General features: G+C 42.9%; 1 pseudogene; it reads right to left on the bottom strand.

The window, feature by feature from the left end:
• Window positions 1-6,207: 6,207 nt before the first annotated feature.
• Window positions 6,208-14,871, bottom strand: LOC128571708 (epithelial splicing regulatory protein 1-like; annotated as a pseudogene).
• Between the last annotated feature and the right edge of the window lie 3,303 nt (window positions 14,872-18,174).

The raw sequence follows: 18,174 nt of genomic DNA, 5'->3' as shown, positions 1-18,174 counted from the left end.
TTCTGGTACAGATGTCTTTGTTATATTGTGACTTTTGGTCTTCTGGGTATAAACCTAGTAAAGGAATTATAGGATCGAATGGCAGGTCTATTTTTATGTCTCTAAGTGTTCTCCAAACATACTTCCAGAAGGAATGTATTAGTGAGCATTCCCACCAGCAGTGTAGAAGTGTGCACTTTCCTCCACATCCACGCCAACATTTCTGGTTTTGGGATTTTGTTATGTGGGCTACTCTTACTGGGGTTAGGTGATATCTCAGAGTAGTTTTGATTTGCATTTCTCTGATGATTAAGGATGATGAGCTTTTTTTCATGTGTTTGTAGATCTTGCGTCCGTCTTCTTTAGAGAAGTTTTTCTTCAAGTCCCTTGCCCACCCTGAGATGGGGTCACGTGTTCTTTTCTTGCTAATACGTTTGAGTTCTCTGTGGATCCTGGTTATTAGACCTTTATCGGAGGTATAACCTGCAAATATTTTCTCCCATTCTGAGGGCTGTCTGCTTGCTTTACTCACTATGTTCTTGGCTGTGCAGAAGCTTTTTAGTTTGATCAGGTCCCAGTAGTGTATTTTTGATACTGCTTCAATTGCCCAGGGGGTCTTCCTCATAAAATATTCACCCAGGCCGATTCCTTCAAGAGTTTTCCCTGCACTTTCTTCAAGTATTTTTATAGTTTCATGTCTTAAGTTTAAATCTGTTATCCACTGAGAGTCTATCTTAGTTAATGGTGAAAGGTGTGGGTCCAGTTTCAATCTTCTACAGGTTGCCAGCCAGTTTACCTAGCACCATTTGTTAAATAGGGAATCTTTTCCCCACTGAATGTTTTTAATTGGCTTGTCAAAGATCAAATAACGGTAAGTAGCTGGATCCATCTCTTGGTTCTCTATTCTGTTCCAGACATCTACTTCTCTGCTTTTGTGCCAGTACCATGCTGTTTTGATCACTATGGATTTATAGTACAGTCTCAGGTCTGGTAGCCTGATTCCTCCTGCTCTGTTTTTATTGCTCAGTAATTTTTTGGCTATTTGAGGTTTTTTCTGATTCCATATAAAACTAAGTATTATTTTTTCAAGATCTTTAAAGTATGACAATGGAGCTTTGATAGGAATTGCATTAAAATTATATATTGCTTTGGGCAGTATGGACATTTTAACAATGTTGATTCTTCCCAGCCATGAGCATGGTATGTTTTTCCATCTGTTAAGATCTTTGGCTATTTCTTTTCTTAGAGTTTCATAGTTCCCTTTGTAGAGATCTTTCACGTCCTTTATTAGGTATACTCCCAAATATTTCATCTTCTTTGCCACTACTGTGAAAGGAATAGAGTCCTTGACTGTTTGTTCGGCTTGGTTATTGTTGGTATATATAAAGGCTACAGATTTATGGGTGTTGATTTTGTAGCCTGAGACATTGCTATATTCCTTGATCACTTCTAAAAGTTTTGTAGTAGAATCCCTAGTGTTTTCCAGATATACGATCACATCATCTGCGAAGAGTGAAAGTTTGATCTCTTCTGACCCTATGTGGATACCCTTGATCGCCTTTTCTTCCCTAATTGCAGTGGCTAAAACTTCCATTACAATGTTAAAGAGCAATGGAGACAATGGGCATCCTTGCCTGGTTCCTGATCTAAGTGGAAATGATTTCAATTTAACTCCATTCAGTACGATATTGGCTGTGGGTTTGCTGTAGATGGCCTCTATTAGTTTAAGAAATGTCCCTTCTATACCAATTTTCTTAAGTGCTCTGATCATGAAGGGATGCTGGATATTATCAAAAGCTTTTTCTGCATCAATTGAAAGAATCATATGGTCTTTATTTTTAAGTTTGTTTATGTGTTGAATTACATTTATAGATTTACGTATATTGAACCAGCCTTGAGACCCTGGGATAAATCTGACTTGGTCATGGTGTATAATTTTTTTTTGATGTGTTGTTGGATTCTGTTTGTTAGGATCTTATTGAGTATTTTAGCATCTATATTCATTAGTGATATTGGTCTATAATTTTCTTTTCTTTTCTTCTTCACCTTGGTTTGGGGATCAAGGTGATGTTTGCTTTGTAGAATGTGCTGGGTAATATTCCTTCTTTTTCTATATTTTGGAAGAGGCTTAGTAGTATAGGTACTAGTTCTTCTTTAAATGTTTGGTAGAATTCTGACGCAAAGCCATCTGGTCCTGGGCTTTTCTTTTTAGGGAGATTTTGTATAGTTGATGCTATTTCAGAACTTGATATAGGTCTGTTCAACATTTCCACTTTGTACTGGCTAAGTCTTGGTGGGTGGCGTGCTTCCAGGGATTGGTCGATTTCTTTCAGATTTTCATATTTGTGAGAGTAGAGTTTCTTGTAGTATTCGTTAAGGATTTTTTGAATTTCTGAGGGGTCTGTTGTTATTTCATCATTACCATTTCTGATTGATGAAATTAGAGATTTTGGTCTTTTTTTCCTGGTTAGGTTGGCCAAAGGTTTATCTATTTTATTGATCTTTTCAAAAAACCAGATTTTGGATTTATTGATCTGTTGTATAATTCTTTTGTTTTCAATTTCATTTAATTCTGCTCTGATTTTGGTTATTTTTTTTTCTTCTGCTGTGTTTGGGGTTGAAGTGTACTTCTTTCTCCAGTTGCTTGAGATGTTCCATTAAGTTATTGACTTTCTCTCTTTCTGTTTTCTTGAGGAAGGCTTGCAGTGCTATAAATTTCCCTCTTAGGACTGCCTTTGCAGATCCCAGAAGTTCTGGTAATTCGTGTCTTGATTGTTGTTTTGTTCCAAAAACATGGTGATTTCCTTCTTTATCTCGTCTATAAGCCATGTATCCTTCAGCATGAGGTTGTTTAGCTTCCATGTATGGGTATGCAGGTTCCTGTTGTTATTTAGTTCAACTTTTATTCCATAATGGTCTGAGAAGATGCAAGGAATAATTTCTATTTTTTAAAATTTGCTGAGGTTAGGTTTGTGGCCTAGGATGTGGTCGATTTTAGAGTATGTTCTGTGGGCTGATGAGAAGAATGTGTATTCAGTTTTTTGGGGATGAAATGTTCTGTAGATGTCTGTTAAGTCCAGATGTTGAATGGTTGAGTTTAAATCTAAAATTTCTTTGCTTAGCTTCTTTTTGAAGGATCTATCCAGGACTGCTAAAGGGGTGTTAAAATCTCCAATTACTATAGAAGTGGAGGAAATCGAGTTGTTCATGTCTGTTAGAGGTTCTCTTATAAACTGAGGTGCATTGTGGTTGGGTGCATAAATATTAATCATTGAGATCTCATCATATTGAGTATTACCTTTAACAAATATGAAGTATCCATCCTTATCCTTAATTATTTTGGTTGGTTTTAAGCCTATTGCGTCTGCGAACAGGATTGCAACGCCTGCTTTTTTCTGCTTTCCATTTGCCTGGAATATAGATGACCATCCCTTCACCTTGAGTCTATATCTGTCTTTGAATGTAAGATGCGATTCTTGGATGCAGCAGATATCTGGCTTGCATTTTTGTATCCAGTCCGCCAACCTGTGCCTCTTTAGAGGACAATTTAAACCATTCACATTAATTGAGAGTATTGATAAGCCTTTTGAGAGACCGGTGGACATTTTTAATCCTTTTGCAACTGTGGAAGTTGGAATTTGATCAAAGATTTTTTTGGGTGGGTTTATTTTTGTGGTGGCAAATTACGCTGGTCTTTATGGAGGATACGTCTAAGAATGGCCTGGAGAGCTGGTTTAGTTGTGGCAAATTTCTTCAACATGTGAATGTCGTTGAAGTATTTAATTTCTCCATCATAAATGAAACTCAGTTTAGCTGGGTACAGGATCCTGGGTTGAAAGTTATTTTGTTTTAGGAGATTAAAAGTCGATGGCCATCTCCTTCTAGCTTGAAAAGTTTCAGCAGAGAGATCTGCAGTTATTCTGATATTCTTCCCCTTGTAGGTAATGGTTTTCTTTCGTCTGGCAGCTTTCAGAATTTTCTCCTTCATATTAAGTTTAGTGAAATTGATTATGATGTGTCTGGGGGATGTCTTGTTTGGGTTGAGTCATGCTGGAGTTCTGAAACTGTCTGCTATCTGAATTTCGGAAACTCTTGGCATGTCTGGAAAGTTCTCCTTCATAATCTCATGGAGAAGAGACTCTGTGCCTTGTGAAGCCACTTCGTCACTTTCCGGGATCCCTATAGGACGAATATTGGTTTTCTTCAAATTATCCGAGAGCTCGCTGAGAGAGTGGTCTGTTTTTGCTCTCCATTTCTCTTCTTCTTTGAGGGTTTGGGAGCATTCAAAAGCTTTGTCTTCAATGTCAGAAATCCTTTCTTCTGCTTGCTCCATTCTGTTACTGAGGGATTCTACCATGTTTCTCAGATCTTTGATGGATGCAACTTCTTGTTTCAATGTGTCTAAATCTTTTGTCATTTGGTCTTTGAATCCATTGAATTCTTGAGATAACTTTTGGAATTCTAATTCGATCTTATTTGCTATCTAGATCCTGAATTCCATTTCTGACATCTCAGCTATTTGTTTGTGCATGGGGTCTTGTGCTGTTTCTGCCCCATTGATCCTTCGGGGAGTTGATCTACTCTGATCATTCATATTGCCAGAGCTTTTCTGTTGATTTTGCCTCATGATTGTTTTTCACTGTTGCCTCTGGCTGTCCTCAGAGTTGGGGAGGTGTCTCTCCAAGATTAGACACCAGCAGGATCACTCTATTGTTGCTGGATCTTTGTAAGGAGCGACCCTGTGTAGTTCCTCTGGGGCTGCTCTAGCTAGGGAGTTCTGGTTGTGGAAGCAGCTCCAATTTGTGACACACCCAGATCCAGCAACAGGGCTCGCAGTGGTGCACACGGTTCTGGGAGTGCCAGGTACCCAGTGACTTTGGCACAGAGAGCCCAAGGCTCCAGCAGTCTCTGGCCAGGAGAAGAGCTCTGCACAGAGGCAGGGAAGGCTCCAAAGAGCATGCAGCTACCAGAGTCCCTGTCCAGATGAATGGACTAGTGTGGAAGCTGGGAGGACACAGGAGGCAGGATGCAGGGTTGCGTGGCTCCCACAGTTCCTGGTCAGGCAATGTGGAGGCCCGGTGGGGCAGGTCACCGGTCAGGGGTCTCTGCACAGCTCTTACGGAGGTCCGGGTGGCGCCAAGCCCAGGAGTTTGTGGTTGCTATGAGCTGTGACATCACGGCACTCTACTCAGGGCAAGAGCCCAAGGCTCCAGTGTGCCAAAACCGTCTCACTCTACCCCTAGGGATTAAGGCTGTAAGGCAGCTCAGTCCCCGCCTTTAGGCTACTCAGCAGTAGGTTACTTTGACCCGCCCAATCCTTGCTCTGAGACCCTGAGGGCGGAGCTTGCTGGGGCAGTTCTTTCACAATGGCTTCCTGCGCCCAGCTCAGTGGCTCAGTCTGGGGCCCCAGACAATGCCCAAAGTTCTCCACACTCTTACTCAAGCTTTCCCCAAGGCAGTTCAACTGAGTGCCAAGTCCAAGAACACCGGAACAGTTCACAGGTAACGCCTTTCCGGTTTGCAGTCTCACTGTTGCTTGTACTTACGGTTGCCAGCGTGATTAGGTGGATCGAACACACGCAACCACTTTCCAGTTTTCCATTGTTTTTGTCCTCCTCTTGGGGTCCAGAAGTCCTTTGCTGGCTCCCTGTATCCGCAAAGGGATGATTATAGGCAGATCCCACCGGCCAGAGATGCCTGGAGTCTTGTCTTCCCAGACTCCGCTGTTCCCAGTTGCAGTGAAGCTGTTATTCGGCTGCCATCTTTAATCTCCTCCTATGATTTAATTTTAAATAAATAAATAATAAATAAAAGAAAACAAAGTTGCACCACTTCCATCCAGATTAATACAAAGGCTATTAAGTCTCCATTTTTTCCAATGGCTGAATAGTATTCCATGGTATACATATACCACAGCTTGTTAATCCATTCCTGGGTTGGGGGGGGTGCATTTAGACTGTTTCCACATTTTGGCGATTGTAAATTGAGCTGCAATTCGAACACATTATTCTTAGTAAAGTATCACAATAATGGAGACGCATGAATCCTATGTATTCAATTTTGATATGAGGACAATTAATGACATGGTGGGGGTGGGGGAAGGGGAGAACAGAGAGAGATAGAAGGAGGGGGTGGGGGAAAGAAAGAGCACAGAGACAGAAGGAGGGAGCGGGTGCATCTCGGTGTGTGATACACCTTGTGGGGGCAAGGCACAATTGTAAGAGGGACTGTACCTAACAAATGGAATCAGTGTAACCTGGTTTCTTGTAACCTCAATGAATCCCCAACAGTTAAAATAAACAAACTAAAGGGTAATTTAATGAATATATTCTATTGGCTTCTAGATAGTGAGAGTCTTCTTAATTTAGAGAGAGATAGTATAAACCAGTTTTGTTAAATTTTATGTAACGTTTCTGAAAAAAAAGTGCTAACGGTTTTTAGAACTCTTTCCTTTTCTACATTACTTCCTGAAATACTGTTTTAAAATTATATTTAGATGTAGAATTCTCTATTTTAAAGTCTTTAACATGTACTAGTAGCCTAGAAGTACAGGAATTTTTCATAAGGAAACCACAGAAAGTGGATAATGTTCAGCTTGTTGGTTGAGTAGTGTCTTATAAGGAGAGACGTCTTTCCCTAGAACAAACGGAATCACATCTGTTCTTATTAATAACATTTAATATTAGAAGATGCCACATTGTATACAGAATACGACCCCTACCTGTGGTGTTTAATCATCATCACAACCTGAGAGGAAAGCATTAGTTCCTCTGATTTACAAATGAGGAAACTCTCATGAAGTTTGAGACTTCTCAAGATTGCTTAAGAAGATTGCTTTAGTTTCTAGAAGAGTGAAAGAACAGCCGGACCCATGTCCCTTGAATATATGATATACACTGGCTGATGATGGTGATGCTGTGAGGACTGAACGGTAGCTCATCCAACCCCCCCAGTGATAAAGAATGCAGAAAATTGGAAAAGTTGGATGAAAATCAAACCTTTTCAATGGATGTTCGCTTAAAGAATTTGTCTTTGGAAACCTTGCCATGACTCATTTCTTATTCATACACACCTAATTAGCCTTTATTTGTCTATTTTGCAAGTCCAAATTGTTCCTCTCTCACATGGCCCAAGTGCACAGCCCATTAGCATCTCGGACAGAAAAACCCAGATTGTTGAGGCAAAAGCAGTGCAGTGAGCCATGGTGCGGGGTGACTTGGACAGATACCCAAACCAGTTTTCTAGCGTACACTCGTCTCTATTCAGTCTTAGCTGTAAGCGCACATTGGAGGAGGGTCAGTCTTTCTGACCCATTCCTTAAGGCAGATGAGGGCGGGAAGAGAGAAGGGAAAGGAATATGCATAGCAGGGGCTTTGCATCCATGATCTCGCCACTTGCGCTACCTGATGGCTGGCTGATTGTGTTTGAATAAAGTTACTCTCCTCATCCTCCTCCCCATTCTTTTATATAAAACAACAATGACATTGGTCAGAAAACTTTGGAATGCATTGGCCTCCCTTCCTTCCTCCCCATTCCTAATTCAATCTAAATGAAGATTCAGATTCTATTTGGAAGGAGAACAGATTTTCTTGGTTAAGAGCCAAGATCTTAATGAGAAACTCTGAGTATTCAGTCTGTTCACGTTTCGTGAAGATCCTGGGGTCGAGCACAGCCTCAGCTGCAGAACACAATAGGTTCATCCAATATCCCAGCAGCAGTGTAAATATTAGCTCTCCAGCAGTGACCTTGGACCAGAAGCTGCTAGCCTTCCGGCTCTGCCCAAGATAAAAAGAATTAGAGCACCAGCAAAAAAGGGACATGAACAAAGCCAGCACAGGTCCAAAGCTACCCAGCAAGAGGAATCCTACAACCCCCCTCACCCTGTGTCTGCCTAACAACCCTTCCCCTCCTCCTACCCACCCCCCTGACCTTACACAGCTCAGGGGGCCCACAGGGAGGACTGGGATGGAAGAGCCAGCCATTTGGAGAATGGGAGAAAGATTCATCCCAGAAAGGGGGAGAGTCCCTGAAGTTTCTAGCACAGAGAGAGGGGGAGGCTCTGTGGAGAAGGAAAGCAGTTTAGAGGCAGGATTGTCACAAAGCTCAGAGCCAGGGCAGTGGCTCAAACCTATCATCCTAGCACGTTAGCAGGCTGAGGTGGGAGGTTCACTTGAGGCCAAGAGTTAAGAGAGCGGCCTGGGCAACATAGCAAGGCCCCTGTCTCTAAAAAAATGTAAAAATTAGCCAGGTATGTCAGCACACACCGTAGTCCTAACTACTCAGGAGGCTGAGGCAGAAGAAAAGCTTGAGCCCAGGAGTTTGAGGTCACAGTGAGCTATGATGATGATGCCATTGTACTCCAGCCTGGGCAACAGAATAAGACCCTGTCTCAAAAAAAAAAAAAAAAAGCCTCAGGGAGAAAGAGAAAGACCAGAGAGCTTCACATAGAGACCCAGAGAAATTGGTGCTCATCTAAAAAACCACTTTCCTCTTAGAGCATGGACTAGTATATGGCAGAGCAAGAAGGGACTCAGGACCAGTAGTTTAGAATTCTTTTGGTACAGACTACCTTGAAACTCTCAAAGAATGGGGAGCTTTGCTGAGAAAAATGCATGTGAGTATATGCATGTGTACATCACACATGCACAAGCTCACATGCAATTTCAGGGGGTTCAGAGACTTCTTAAAACCTATCTTTGGGACTCCCAAGACCTGCAGATCCCCAGCTTCCCCAGCCTACCAACTCTGCTTCTAGTCTAGCAGTTCTCAGTCGAGGACAATTGTGCCTCCACCACCACCAGCCAAGAAGCATTCGGCAATGTCTGGGGGCACTTCTGGTTGTCCCAAAAGGGAAGGAGGGGGTGTGACAGGCATCTAGTGGGTGGAGACCAGGGGTGCTGGTAAACACCCTGCCATGCCCAGGACGGACCCCACGACCAGTGTTATCCATGTTGCTTCTTGTCCAACGCATCATTTTATCACAGAAAAGTTCACTATGTGCTATTCCAAGTGCTATCTCACAACCATCCTCTGAGATGGATACGATTATCTCCTTTTTCACAGATAAGGGAGCTGAGGCATAGGGAAGCCTCCTACCCAAGGTCACATGATCACAATGGTGAGGCTGGGCTATAAACCAGACAGTCTGGCTCTGGGGTCTGCCCAGGCCACCAACCCTTGTGGCATACTGCCCAGATCCTAAAACAATCCATCCTTCAACAGATTTGGCAAAATCAGCATCCTCCTGGGTTTGCAATATCAGTCCTTCTTATCCAGACCCCAGCTTAGTTTCTTATAATTTTAGACTTAATAAATCTTTTTTTTTTTTGAGATTAAACAGGCAAGTTTTATTATCAAATGTTAACAATTCTACAAAAACTCAGTAGTACTGTAGTAGGTATTGCTGCCTATCTTTAAGTTTTTCGAGCTTTGGGCAGACGTCTTAAGGCATCAAGTATGAAGAACTTTCTTTCTGATCTTACTGCCAGTTAACACCAATTTTTACACACACAAATTTTTTTTTTTTATTTTCCTACTAGACTCAAAAGGCCATTTCTGGTCAGCTGAAGAGGAACATATGTGGCTCTCCATTCAAGGTGTTGATCAAATGAATGCAAAGTACATAAAATAGCATTCACATAAATTGACATCCAAGCAAAGGACAACATGAGTAACTTAAATATCAATATTCAGTGCACTTAATCAAATCCTTTTCATTGTTTGGAGTTGCAGGAGGCAGCAGTACCAGCTAGCGAGTGTCCAATGCTGCACTTTTGTAGCATAAACACAGGTAAACACATAGTGCTAAAACACTGACAGCATCAGTACCTGGCCTAATCGCATGAGTGTTTATCTCTCAGTCTAGCAGGCTGACTATACTCCTAGGCTTTTAAAAGTATTAATTATTTGACAGTTAAGGCATTAGAGGAAAAGGATTAAGGCTACCTTATTATATACAAGCATATACTTCAGTTAGCACATTGTTTTCTAGAACACATTGTTCAAATATTCTCATTTCTGTGATATTAAAAACTGCAGGCATTTTCTTGTTAAAGTCCAAAGCATCAACAATGAAAAAAGTACAATATAAAATAATATATATGAAGCCACAATATTCAGTTACAGTTCAAATTAGAAATTACTAACTACATGTAGCTCCTTCGTTTTTTTGTTTTACATTTTGGCCCCTAGCTCATTCTTATTTATAACTGGTACCTGCTGAGAAAAATATCCACTTTTTAATTTTATTTCAGTGGAGGGTGCACCATTTCTCCAATTTGTTGCCAGATATTAAAAAAGATAATTTTAATTTGTTTATAACTAGAAGACATTGTGATGGCCAAGAGACTGGAAAATATCAGTTTTATCTCATTTCTTCTCTTATGTTTGTGATTTAAATATTCCAGAACTTTAAGCTTGAATTACGTAGCAAGAGGGCATGATTGTGCAGGACAGGGAGATGAAAGGAAAATAGGAATACACACAAATATAGCTTCCCTGACAATTAATGGTAGAGATGGCAGACACAAGTGGAGTATTTTTTTTATCCAGGACTTAAAACTTAGCAAGCATCTCTGATGCCACATTAGTTAGAAGTAAGGGAGACATCTGATTTTAAGTTCACATTGTAAATGGCTATTTGCAATCAGCAATGAACTAGGTTTGCTGCATGCTAATTGCTATAAGGATTTGGTTTTACTGGCTCAAATTTTACACTCCACTGAAAGATAAGGCACAGGCCCACTGTCCAATCATGTTTGTTGAAAATACTGCAGTCTGGGTGTAGACAAACTTCCCCTGAAGTTGCTAGAAGTTTTCTTGTGTCTAGCATTTTGTAGATCACCATGTATCTTTCAAATACTTCTTTTCTGAGGATGGTCTAACTGGTGGGGCCCTTAAATACAAATCCATTCTTTGGGTAGATCCTGGCATGGTCATTTGTGTGTAAAAGTCTATCCTTGGTTGCATACTGGTAACCTTGGAAGAAATTAAGAATTTCCTTAACTCCAGTGTTGTAGGCCAATCCCTGCATTCTGACTACCGTGCCAGGTTGTGGAGGGACACCACTAAGATTAGCAGCTGTAGGGAAGTAGCCAAGACTATTAGGCGAACCTGGGGGGCTGGGATAGTAGGCTGTGTAGTTCATGTAGAGCTGAGTGCCCGCTGGGTAGTATGCTGTAAAGGGCCGCAATGCTCGTGGGCTCAGGAGCACGGAGGGCTGGTAGATGGCAGCATCAGTAGGAATAACTGCTGCGGGAGTTGGAAACATGTAGGAGGGAGGAGACAGACATGGTAACTTACATGGCGGTGCGGATAAGCCATTTCGATTTAAAGTGCCCCCCATTAAAACAAAGTTCATCTCCTCAGCTGAACACTGAAAGACTTCAACATATCCGTCCTTCATGGTTTTTTTATGACACTTCTGTACAGACATAAATGCTCTGTCCGCAGACTTCATCTGGATAAAGGATCTCCTGATGGGCGGCCCTGGTGATTCAATACCATGTGAACACCGTGGGTATGAATATCGGTGGAGAACTCCTCCAGGAAGTCCAGGATATCCTCTATTGTGGCCACATAGGGAAGACCGCGAAGGCGTATACAGTCTCTAACATTTGTAGGAGGCACAAATTGCTGAGGTTGTACTCGAATAATGGGAGGGGTTGGAAGTGGAATGAGAGGCGCCGAGGAGAATCGATTCAGCACCCCTGCTGAACTTCAGCCGCGGTGCTCCTGAACAGTTCAATGTATCTTTTCCCCAACAAGTTCCTAAGCTTCCTCAATGCGTTCTGTGCATATTCCTCACAAGCAAAGAGTACAAAAGCATCCCCTGTTGGCCTGCCATCTGGGTAGGTGACAAAGAGGATGCCTTCCTTCCCACCAGTAATGGGACAATGCTGTCCAAAGAAGGCCACCACTTCTTCAGCTGTGGCAGTGAAAGGGAGCCCCTGCATGGGGAAAATGACTTGGTTTTCCTTGGAGAGAAATTGGGCTACCTCATTTGAGGTACCACTAGCAATTTTAATCTTCGCCTGTTGCTTTGTAAACCTCAATATACCGGGTCCCCATGTGATCTTTGTGCCTCTGTAGTGCTAGGTCTCTGTGCTCCTCACTTACAAACCTAACCAGAGCTTCTCCATTTCTTCGACCCTGAGCATTCAGACAAAGTGCTGCACCTCCCTTGGCAATATTGAGTCCTTTGAAGAATCTTGCAATATCTTGATCTGACGACTGCCATGGTAAACCTCGTGCCCTGACTACAGTGTTATCATTGATGAGTTCCATCTTGCTGCAAGTGCCACTTTCAAATTTGTAATTTACTCTTTCTGGATCGGAAACCTGTAGTTATAAGGCTCTGAAATCATTGCTAAAATTATATTCCCCATATCTTCAACTTGAGAGGCTCCATATCGGGAAACTGAACTATTCTTCTCAAAGTTTAAATACTCTGTCACTGCGGCAACATCTAGTTTGTCAATATCAGGTGAGCCAGGGCAACACTTCTTAAATTCTTTTCGAAGGCCACAAAATGAATAGAAGCATTCCGGTAGTAGTACATTCTTCTTAGAAGCCTCAGGGTGCAGGAATTGCCTGACATGAAGCTGCCCATCAGTACAGAGACAGAACGAAGTGCCCACCCCAATATTCAGTTCATTGCTCACTGACTGCTTAAACTGTCAGAGGGCTTGGTCCAGCTGCGACGCCAAGGACAGGCTTTCAGCGTCTATTTTAGTTTCTTCTTTGCAATCTTTTGTCCGTTCCAACTGATCCGGTCTAACTAGTACTTCGTGCAACTGTCCCACTAGTCGACAGTGATTCCGGTAGCTGAGTGGTCTGCTGGCATCCCTGCCCCCTCCAGACTTAATACATCTTAAATTTCTTTAGTTATTCATGGTTCGTGAGTTCTCCCCACCCTTTTGTTTTTTTCAGAGACAAGGTCTTGCTCTATAGCCCAGGCTGGAGTGCAGTGGCACAATTGTTGCTCACTGTAGCCTTGAATTCCCAGGCTCAGGCAATCCTACTGCCTCAGCCTCCTGGGTAGCTGGGACTATAGGTACCCGCCACCACACTCAACTAATTTTTTAACTTTTTGTAAAAACAAAGGTCTCACTATGTTGGCCAGGCTGGTCTAGAACTCCCAGCAGCAAATAATCCTCCTGCCTTAGCTTCCCAAAGTGCATGCATGAGCCCAGTCTATGATTTCCAAAATATATTATCATAAACTACTTTAAACTACATTTAAAGCACCCTATGAAGCCAGCAGGGTATTTTGTAGATGAGGAAAGGAAGAACAAGGTCACAGGCAGGTAAATGTCCAGCGCCAGCACTGACCACCTCAGACAGGTGCAAGTCCCAAAGCTTTCGTCTCTCTCTCTCTCTCTGACAACTGCCACCAGCTCATTTCCCTCTTGCTCAGACCTGGGGTAAGCTAGGAACCCAGATCCTCAACCTGAGAGCAGAAGGGCCCCTTTAGCCTCTGCGACATGGGAATCCTTATTCACATTCCTATTGTATTAAACATTTTATTAACCTTCAGGGGGATCATAGACTTCTCAAAGCCTGTCTTTGAGACAGGCTCACAGGAGCATATATTTGAGTTAATCCATGACTTTAAGTAACATGTATTTATTTGTTATTTGCTAATAGGATGAAGTACTCTAATGTTCCCAAGAGTCATGTCAGCTTTTAGGTTGCTTAATCTCTCTCCTTTCCAGCTCCTTGCTGCATTTTCTTGCTGGAGGTTATGTTGGTGGTTTTATTTTGATTTTTTAAAAAAATGAGCTGTGCTGGGCCACCTGCCAGCTAGTGCCCACACCCACCCAGAACCCACACTCCTCTGCATATGTTCTGTGTAGCCTCAGACTCCATATTCAACTGGTCCAATCTACAATTCACAGCTTGTCTTGGAAATCTCTTCTGCAAGAAATGGTTGCCAGTACCTTGATGAGACCCAGTCATTTTAAGCAACATTCAAAACAAGATCCCAGAATAGACAAAGAAGTTCCAATTTCCCTTCTGTCTTCCCCAGAGCATTACAGGCCTTGCCTCTCAAGTCTTTGCAGAAAACAGACTCGCCTCTAGGAAGAGACAAAAGTGAGCAAATGCTCAGCTTTCCTTAATTTAATTATGAATGTATGCATTGGATATTCAAACCATAGCAATCTGTGAACCAGAAATCAGGCCTTCACCAGACACCAAACCTGCTGGCACCTCTGTCTTGGACTAAGACCACTCATGTCACCCTGCTCAGCAACCTCCAGAGGAAGGAAAGGGCCTTCTCAGTGCTTCTGTGTGACACGAGCTCAAGGAGCGACACAAGTAGGCAGACTTTGGTCGTGGATCCCACAGACCAGTCATCGTGGATGGTGGATGGGGGTGGGGCTGCTGTCATAAGCCAAGCGTGTTCACTGCCCATCCCCAGGGCTTGAAGTGGAGTGATGCAACAGCAGCCCCAGCAGGGTCACAAGTTTGGAGTTAATGAGGTGCACTTCCCTAGAGGAAGAGGGGGTGGGCGGTAGTGCTGCCAGAAGAAGGGGAAAGGACCACAGGGCAGACCAAAAACAACAGATGTCCACTGTAATTATGTTCCAAGAGTTCATCTGAAAGTGGTTGTTTGGAACTCAGATTACATTTCCCAATAGAAGCAATTTTATAACAATCCCTTTATCTGCAGCTTATTATCCATTTTGTCGTTTTGACCCCTCTATTGCCCTGCCGGGTAGAAAGGACAGGTGGCTCCCTTCTGCTGCATTAAGATAGCCCACAGACGTGCCTTATCTGGACACTCTCTCTGTGCCAGCTCCTGAAAACCCCTGTGTCCTGGGCAGAGGAGCTCCAGCAGAAGGCTGTGTGCAACGAGGTCAGGGTGACATGGAAAGCCAGCTTCCCCATCGGCCTGATGGCTCCTCTCCCTTCTCCCTGACTTTGTCCCAGGCCCCTCAGAGGCCACCTGACATGGCTGGAGCCCCAAGGTTGGAGCTTGGGTGGGAGGCTACTTGCAATACCGGGTAAAGGGCTGAGGCTGCCGGGTGGAAGGAGACGAGGGAAGCAGAGCAACACTGCGATGGCTGGAACTATGGAATTGGAGGGAGTGTGGAGGGGACCCTAAAGGCAGAGGTATTTCATTTTAATTTATTCACTTAATGATGCTGCAATAAAACTCTCTTCCTATAAGTCCCTGAATCGCCAGTTAAACTGTCCAGGACAGTGTCCTCGCCTCCTCTGAGTGGCTGGGGTGGGTGTTATGGTGTAACAAGGAAGGGGCAGGGACAAAGAAAATTTAGAGAGCTCAAAAGAAGCAGGAAATAGGAAAAAGAGGTGACTCAAGGACATGTAATCCCCAGGGGTGTGAAGGAATCCTGGGGAGGACATTGCACATTCCCTTGGGGTACATGTGTTGGACCTCAGGGAAGCCCTGACTCACACCTGGCCCTGGAGGTGGTGACCGAGGGGGCACGAGGCAGGACACAAAACAAGAGCCCCTCCTCCTCAGGGACTAAGGACAGTGGGTAATTCCTGGGGAAGGAGTGTTAGGCCAACCACAGCCACTAAGGTTGTCTTCCACAAAGAAGTTAAAAGTCACCAGCAAAAGCGAAAGAAAAAGCCTGGCGCCTTGGCTCACACCTGTAATCCTAGCACTCTGGGAGGCAGAGGCAGGCGGATCACTTGAGCTCAGGAGTTCAAGAGCAGCCTAAGCAACAGTGAGATGCCATCTCTACTAGGAAAAAAAAAATTTAAAAACTAGACAAGCACTGTGGCTGGCACCTGTAGTCCCAGCTATTTGGGAAGTTGAAGCAAGAGGATCACTGGAGCCCCAGGAGTTTGAGGTTGCTGTGATTTGTGACACCACAGCACTCTACCCAGGGGAACAGAGTGAGATTCTTTTAGGTAATTGCCCCAGAAAAGCCCCTCCTACTTTCTACAGACCAAGATTAACTATGGCCTGCCCCTAACACCTCTTCTGACCAGGGCAGTAACTCCTTATTGGCTATTCTACCCTCCCATCACCATTCTAAGACTTCCCCTAACCAAACCTATATAGCTCTCTCTCGCATGTGTGCTCCCTCTCTCTCTCCCCTCCTCTCTCTCCTCTGTCTCTCTAGGTCTCTCCTCTCTCTCTCCCCATCTCTCCCCCCTTCTTTCCTCTCTCTCTCTTTTCACCCCCCTCTCTCTCTTCTTTTCTCTCCTCCTTGGTGCTGCTCTACAGCATCCCTCCCTCGCCAATAAAAACCTTTCATACAAGCCTTGGTGGTCTGTGAGATCTTTGCCGGTTGAGTGTCCCCCCTTTCATCTGGTGTCAGAAGCGGGATGTATTTAGGGAATGCTCCCAAGGGTAGCTTCCACCTCTTCCACGGGATTTTAGCTCCTGGGAGCTCTCCCTCAAAAGTTCAATTATTCCAACAGAAAGTCACGTACCTTAATATCCTTTTATCCCCGAACTTCAAAACTATTACCATAGACAAAAAATCCTTCTTCACAACTTTCCTCTACCCACCACAAAATAAGAACTCCTCTCCTTTTTAGGATTAGCTGGATACCTCAGAGCATGGATTCCCAACTTTTCTCTCCTAACTGCTCCTTTATATAATACTACTAGAAATAACCCTCATAAGCCTCTCCTAACCTCCATTTCCACTTCTTTTAAATCTCTACAGCGTGCTTTATTAAAAGCTCCAGCCCTCCACCTTCCTAATCTTTCTCACCACTTCCTCCTATATATTACAAAAAACCATATATTTTCTCTTGACGTACTTAAACATCAACTAGGCCCCACCTTTACTCCAGTTACTTATCTCTCAAAACAGATCACAGTGTTCAAAGTTGAACCCCTTATCTCAAGACATTGGCAGCCACAATCACTCTAATACAAGAATCAAAGAAACTCATTTTTAATTCCCCAACTACTGTCTCATCCCCTCATTGTCTATCTGATCTTTTGACATACAAAAATCTTCAAACCCTCCCACCATGCCGCATTCTTAACCCTCAAACCTCTCTTATCTGACCCATCATTATCTTTTCACACATATCCACACTAAATCCTACATCCCTCTTACCTACTCCCTCTGACTTGTCACCCACTCATGATTACCTTCAAACACTAGACACTCTTCTTCTTACCTCTCCAACATACAAGAAAGACCTCTGAACTCTCACTTTATTATCAAACTACTAAAAGCTTCTAAATTACCTAAGACTATAAGCATTGTCCATTGCCATTCACATCAATCTAACCACTCACCTATATCAAAAGGTAATAACCAAGCCAACTGTGCAGCACGTACAGCTACTCTCCAACCATCATCTCCTGACACCTCCTACTTATTTCTACTCCCATTACTACTATATTAGAAGAAACAAATCAACCTCCCACTCATGACCTCCTCATCTATCTCCACAAATTATTTCACCCCAACTCTCAAACTTTTCTACAATTTCTTAAAGCTTTCTTTCCTCTCTCACAAATAGATTCAGAGTTTATGAATCAAATTACATCATCCTATGAAATCTACCAGCACTCTAAACCACAAACAAAGTCTCACCTCCCACACTTTCCAACTCATCAGGCTAAGAAACTTCTTCCTAAAATAAACTAGCAACTTAATTTCACACACATACCTAAAATCAAACATTATAAATACCTCTTAATATTAATAAATACCTTCTCAAATTAAATTAAAACCTTTCCTACTACAAACAAAAGGACTAAGACTGTTGCCTCTATCATACTCCAAGACATTATTCCCCACTTTGGAATCCCTTGTTCTTTACAGTCCAACAATGAACCTAAATTCACCTCCACCATTTCTCAAACCTTAACCAAAGCCTTAGGTATCCCCTGACATTTCCATATTCCTTTCCATCCTCAATCTTCAGAGAAGGTTGAAAGGTCTAACAGATCCCTAAAATCTATGTTAACCAAACTTTCCCTTAAACTTCACTTAGACTGGATCACTCTTCTACCCCTGGCACTTCTATGCCTACATTCTCTTCCAAAAAAAACCCCTCCAACCTCTCTCTTTTTAAATTAATGTTTGGTAGACCCATTCTTCCTCCAGGACTTACACCATCAAATAGCCCATTATCTCCCTCCATCTTATCCTCTCTTCTTCAGTATATCTGATCCCTTTTATGAAAACAAACAGACACACTTCTTCCTATCTCAACACCTTCGTTACCCACCTCCTTTCACCC

Source organism: Nycticebus coucang, chromosome 19 (genome assembly GCF_027406575.1).
Source record: "Nycticebus coucang isolate mNycCou1 chromosome 19, mNycCou1.pri, whole genome shotgun sequence".
Taxonomy (NCBI): Eukaryota; Metazoa; Chordata; class Mammalia; order Primates; family Lorisidae; genus Nycticebus; species Nycticebus coucang.
Note: the sequence above shows the minus strand (reverse complement) of the source record. Positions and strands in the feature narration are given on the sequence as shown.